This window comes from Pseudophryne corroboree, unplaced genomic scaffold (assembly GCF_028390025.1).
Source record: "Pseudophryne corroboree isolate aPseCor3 unplaced genomic scaffold, aPseCor3.hap2 scaffold_2844, whole genome shotgun sequence".
Lineage (NCBI taxonomy): Eukaryota > Metazoa > Chordata > Amphibia > Anura > Myobatrachidae > Pseudophryne > Pseudophryne corroboree.
The window spans coordinates 7,501-12,500 of record NW_026969509.1 but is presented as its reverse complement, the minus strand read 5'-3'; positions in this window follow the sequence as shown (position 1 = coordinate 12,500).

The window sequence follows — 5,000 nt, the reverse complement described above, 5'->3', positions numbered from 1 at the left end:
CTCTTCCATCCATCCGTCCGTTATTTCATTTGCTGTCTGTATGTACGGAGCCCGGGCCGCGGAAGCCGGAGGGAGCCCGGGCTGCGGAGGCCGGCTGGAGCCCGGGTTGCGGAAGCCGGCGAGAGCCCGGGCTGCGGAAGCCGGCGAGATCCCTGGCTGTTCTTCTCTTCCATCCATCCGTCCGTTATTTCATTTGCTGTCTGTATGTACGGAGCCCGGGCCGCGGAAGCCGGAGGGAGCCCGGGCTGCGGAAGCCGGCGAGATCCCTGGCTGTTCTTCTCTTCCATCCATCCGTCCGTTATTTCATTTGCTGTCTGTATGTACGGAGCCCGGGCCGCGGAAGCCGGAGGGAGCCCGGGCTGCGGAGGCCGGCTGGAGCCCGGGTTGCGGAAGCCGGCGAGAGCCCGGGCTGCGGAAGCCGGCGAGATCCCTGGCTGTTCTTCTCTTCCATCCATCCGTCCGTTATTTCATTTGCTGTCTGTATGTACGGAGCCCGGGCCGCGGAAGCCGGAGGGAGCCCGGGCTGCGGAAGCCGGCGAGATCCCTGGCTGTTCTTCTCTTCCATCCATCCGTCCGTTATTTCATTTGCTGTCTGTATGTACGGAGCCCGGGCCGCGGAAGCCGGAGGGAGCCCGGGCTGCGGAAGCCGGCTGGAGCCCGGGTTGCGGAAGCCGGCGAGAGCCCGGGCTGCGGAAGCCGGCGAGATCCCTGGCTGTTCTTCTCTTCCATCCATCCGTCCGTTATTTCATTTGCTGTCTGTATGTACGGAGCCCGGGCCGCGGAAGCCGGAGGGAGCCCGGGCTGCGGAGGCCGGCTGGAGCCCGGGTTGCGGAAGCCGGCGAGAGCCCGGGCTGCGGAAGCCGGCGAGATCCCTGGCTGTTCTTCTCTTCCATCCATCCGTCCGTTATTTCATTTGCTGTCTGTATGTACGGAGCCCGGGCCGCGGAAGCCGGAGGGAGCCCGGGCTGCGGAAGCCGGCGAGATCCCTGGCTGTTCTTCTCTTCCATCCATCCGTCCGTTATTTCATTTGCTGTCTGTATGTACGGAGCCCGGGCCGCGGAAGCCGGAGGGAGCCCGGGCTGCGGAAGCCGGCTGGAGCCCGGGTTGCGGAAGCCGGCGAGAGCCCGGGCTGCGGAAGCCGGCGAGATCCCTGGCTGTTCTTCTCTTCCATCCATCCGTCCGTTATTTCATTTGCTGTCTGTATGTACGGAGCCCGGGCCGCGGAAGCCGGAGGGAGCCCGGGCTGCGGAAGCCGGCGAGAGCCCGGGCTGTTCTTCTCTTCCATCCATCCGTCCGTTATTTCATTTGCTGTCTGTATGTACGGAGCCCGGGCCGCGGAAGCCGGAGGGAGCCCGGGCTGCGGAAGCCGGCGAGATCCCTGGCTGTTCTTCTCTTCCATCCATCCGTCCGTTATTTCATTTGCTGTCTGTATGTACGGAGCCCGGGCCGCGGAAGCCGGAGGGAGCCCGGGCTGCGGAAGCCGGCTGGAGCCCGGGTTGCGGAAGCCGGCGAGAGCCCGGGCTGCGGAAGCCGGCGAGATCCCTGGCTGTTCTTCTCTTCCATCCATCCGTCCGTTATTTCATTTGCTGTCTGTATGTACGGAGCCCGGGCCGCGGAAGCCGGAGGGAGCCCGGGCTGCGGAAGCCGGCGAGAGCCCGGGCTGTTCTTCTCTTCCATCCATCCGTCCGTTATTTCATTTGCTGTCTGTATGTACGGAGCCCGGGCCGCGGAAGCCGGAGGGAGCCCGGGCTGCGGAAGCCGGCGAGATCCCTGGCTGTTCTTCTCTTCCATCCATCCGTCCGTTATTTCATTTGCTGTCTGTATGTACGGAGCCCGGGCCGCGGAAGCCGGAGGGAGCCCGGGCTGCGGAAGCCGGCGAGAGCCCGGGCTGTTCTTCTTTTTTTTTTTCCCTTTCATTTATTTCCCCCCACCAGGGTGCGCCGACGAGGGGAGACCTCCTCCCCGCCGCCGCCGTACCGGACACATCGCAAATTCACAACGGTGGATTATTATTATTATTATTATTTTTTTTTTTTACGCGGCCAGCAGGGGGCGCCGCGCGCGCGGACTGGCGCTCGTGAACACTGCATTTAAATCGGTGGTGTGTTTTTGTCTTTTGCCTGGTTTTTTTTAATCTCAATCGTGTATTACCTCGGCTGGCCAGCGGGGGGCGCCGCGGCGGGGACACGGGCGGACCGGGTACATTTCATCTGTTTGGGGCGAGTGCTTTTTTGAAATTTTTTTTTATCTTTTAGTCTCGTTCCGTTCTTCCCTTCAACTGGCCTGCGGGGGGCGCCGTGCGCGCGGACCGGCGTCCACCCCTGGCCGCTCCGGGACTTTGCATTCAAATGGGTGGGGTGTTTTTCATTTTTTTGCCCTTTTTTTTTCCACTCCCCCCCTCTCAATCGTGTATTACCTCGGCTGGCCAGCGGGGGGCGCCGCGGCGGGGACACGGGCGGACCGGGTACATTTCATCTGTTTGGGGCGAGTGCTTTTTTGAAATTTTTTTTTATCTTTAAGTCTCGTTCCGTTCTTCCCTTCAACTGGCCTGCGGGGGGCGCCGTGCGCGCGGACCGGCGTCCACCCCTGGCCGCTCCGGGACTTTGCATTCAAACGGGTGGGGTGTTTTTCATTTTTTGCCCCTGTTTTTCACTCCCCCCCTCTCAATCGTGTATTACCTCGGCTGGCCAGCGGGGGGCGCCGCGGCGGGGACACGGGGGAGGGTTCATCCGGGCGGACCGGGTACCTTTCGTCTGTTTGGGGCGAGTGCTTTTTTGAAATTTTTTTCATTTTATTTTTGTCCTCCCTTCGACCGGCCAGCGGGGGGCGCCGCGCGCGCGCGGACCGTCGGGGCCCGGGGCCCTGCGTCCCACTTACTTTCGCCCGACGGGAATCGTTTCTTTTGTTTTTATCCGAGAGGACACACGGAATCTGCACCCCCCGCAGTGGCGTCAGGCGGCCACCGGGGGGCGCCGCGGCGGGGATCGGGGGGGGCGCCCGGGAGCCGCCTGCCCGTCCGCTGGGCCAAGGGGGCCGGGGCGGGTCACGCGCCGCCGTCCCCCCCCCGATCGTCTCGCTCCGAGCCGCCTCTGGCCACCGGGGGGCGCCGTCGGGTGGCGCGGGGGCGCCCCCGCCGCCCGCCGCCTCCCCCCGCACGCGTCGGGCCTCCCCCCGGGCCCCCGCGGGCCGGGGGACGCGGCCGGCGAGCGTCGGACTCCAGCGCGGAAGTGTCGCGGATGAGTGCGGACCGGGGCGCCCGCGGCCCAGCGGCACTTCCAGGGGCTCGGGGAGGAGATGGTTGAAGCCTGGGTGAAGCGCGCCCTCGGCCGTCCGTGTCGCTACCCGCCGGAGAACACCTCCGCCGGATCAGTAGGTACCAACGAGGCGAGCGAGAGAGCCGGGACTCTGTCCGGGGCCGAAAAGCCTGTTTCCCTGGAGCTTTTGCGAAAGGACCCGTGACAGAAGATGCGCGGAGCTCAGAGATCAGCATGGGCAGGGCCTTCTTGCATCCGATTTTGCCCAGGCAGGGCTCCAGGAACCGGGTTACAAAAAGCAAAAAGCCCTGGAGCTCAAACGAAAGGTTTAGTGACAAGATAGCCGTGGAGCTCCGATAACAGCATGGCAGGACCAGGATGGGGCCTATAAAGGGTCCACGGCGGGCATCCGTTGGAGCCCGACGTACGGGCCGGGCACGTCTCCTTCTCCCCCGGAGGCAGCGCCCCCCGGCGGGCCAAATCGGGTACTGCAATTTGTGGAAGTTTCGCAGATGAGTGCGGACCGGGGCGCCCGCGGCCCAGCTGCACTTCCAGGGGCTCGGGGAGGAGACGGTTGAAGCCTGGGTGAAGCGCGCCCTCGGCCGTCCGTGTCGCTACCCGCCGGAGAACACCTCCGCCGGATCAGTAGGTACCAACGAGGCGAGCGAGAGAGCCGGGACTCTGTCAGGGGCCGAAAAGCCCGTTTCCCTGGAGCTCCTGCGAAAGGACCCGTGGCAGAGCAGGCACGGAGCTCGGAGAGCAGCAGGGCCGGAGCTCGGAGAGCAGCAGGGCCAGGGCTCCCTCCCTTCCATAGGCTGCCCAGGCAGGGCTCCAGGAGCCCGGTACCAGCTCTCCCCGTCCGACAGCCTCCTCTCTGGAAGCGGAGAGCGGACGCAGTCGGGCTCCCGGACCGGGGCCCTGGGAGAGGGTTTGGGAGAGCCCTGCCGGGAGCCACCGGGACGGGCCCGTGCGGACGGGTGCGCGGCGCCCCCCGGCGGTCGAAGGCGGAACCGCGGAGGTCTCTCTATCTCTCTCTCTCTCTCTCTCTCTTTCTCCGGGACTCCCGGCCTCCCGTTCCCCCGACTCCCCCTTCCGAGGCCGAGACGGGGCAGCGCCGGGCGTCCGGCGGAGCCCGGCGCCAGGCCCGGCCCGTCCCCCTCTTCCCCCGGCGGCAGCGCCCCCCGGCGGGCCGAATCGGGTACTGCAATTCGCGGAAGTTCAGCCGATGAGTGCGGACGGGCACCCCTCGGGCCGGGAGGCGGCTCCAGGAGCCCGGGGAAGCGTCGGAGGACGCTCCGCGAGAGCGTCGCGCGCGCCGCCCGTCCCGCTACGCCCGAGGGAACCGGCCAGAGAGCATCACAGGTGGCGAACAGAGTCAAGCCGGAAAAGAGAAAACGGAGGGCTGCGGTTGACGCGAGAGAAGGGCCCCACGTCTCCCATTTCCGCAACCCGATCGATGTGGCACCCCGCGCCCCGGCGGGGAGGGACGATCGCTCGGCCGGAACCCAGGGGTCTCGGCCGGCTCCAGGCGAACCCGACCCTCCCTCTGCCCACGGCGCGCCCGGAACCCCTCCGCCCGGAGAGGGCGTCCGGTCCCCAGGCGTCCGCCCGAGCGCTCCGGTCTCCGGAGCCGGGCGGGCCCCGCACCCGTACCCCGTGCGGCGCGGTCTGCTCCGTCCGCCGGCACCCGCAGGCGTCCGACGCCGCCAGGGGTGCCGGGGAAGCGTCCCCCTCGCCCAGCGAAGG